This window comes from Pediculus humanus, genomic scaffold (assembly GCF_000006295.1).
Source record: "Pediculus humanus corporis 1103172108279 genomic scaffold, whole genome shotgun sequence".
Taxonomy (NCBI): Eukaryota; Metazoa; Arthropoda; class Insecta; order Psocodea; family Pediculidae; genus Pediculus; species Pediculus humanus.
In genome coordinates, this window is record NW_002987848.1 from 427,698 (window position 1) to 429,064 (window position 1,367).

Consider the following 1,367-nt stretch of genomic DNA (forward strand, 5'->3'; position numbering starts at 1 on the left):
TCTCTCTGTCTTTCTTTTTCTCTCTCACACACTTTTCCCGGAGCATTGACATTTTTTTTTTCCTTCCCAAAAAAAAATTTAAAAAAATTACAAAATCGGTTAAATCTCAAAGGATTATTTCTTTTATCCCCTTTCTCCTTCCTCCCCGCGGCAATCTTCATCCTTCTCCCTCCACGAAGGATCGTTTGCTCTTTTACATTTACAAGGTGAATAATAATAATAATAATAATAATAATAATAACAATTTCACTTCGATCCGCCTTTTATCACTTGTTTTAAAAATAAAACAACATAAACACGTGTTTCATTATCATTTTTTTAAAATCAAAATGGCGGAAAGATACCGATCGAAAATTTTACAATTTTTTAATTAATTAATTAATTACATATAACCGCCCATTGAATTTTCTTTTCTTATCTCTTATCAGAAAAACGTGAGAAAAATTTTTTAAATGTAAAAAAAAAAAAGAAAATTTTTTTTTTCTCGTTTTCAAACATTAAAAACGCACGCGTGCGAAAAGAGTCCAAAGTATTATTATTATTATTATTATTATTTTGGCAGTTAATTTAATGTGGGGAGTTCACAAAATAAAAAAAAGAGAAGGAGGAGGAGGGAGGGAAGACGTGGGAGTAGAAAATAAAATGTAAAATGTATTTTTCTACAGTCGGTCGGTTTCCTGTTAAACCTGGCGACAAGCCAGGTCGATGTATTTAAATATTTTTCCCTCATTGTTTATTATTATTATTATAATTGATAACTTATTGTTATTGTTTTTGTTTGTTTGTTTGTTTGTTTGTTTGTTCCCATCGCCATAATTGATAAAAAAAAAATTAATTGATTTCGGCGTAAATCAAAACGATGATAATAATATAAAATATACCGACGGCAAAATTGTCAAATCCAGAAAACAAAAACAAAAAAAAAAAAAAAATCAATTTCGTTTCGATATTTATTTCCCTTCCCCCTTTCTCCCCCTTTCCCCCATCCTCCTACAATTAAACAATTTTAAAATTAATAATAATAATGATAAATTTTTCAGTTGAAAAAAAAAAGTTTCACGTTCGGATTTGTTGTTATAAATAAAATAAAAAAATTTTTTTTAGAAACGAAAATGAAATATCGGAAAAAGATAATAATAATAATAATAATAATAATAGTGAAAATAAGGATACAGAGAGAGATAGAGATAGGGAAAAAGAGAGAGAGAGTGTGTGTGTATGCGAAAGCAATAACATCAATATATATGGCGCCTCTGAGGAATGTTTAATTGTAGTCTATCGGTTTCAAGGGTTTACGGTTGTTGCGGTAGTAAGATTTTCTATTTTATTTCCGGTTTTTGGGGTTTTTTTCCACCCCACCCCACCCC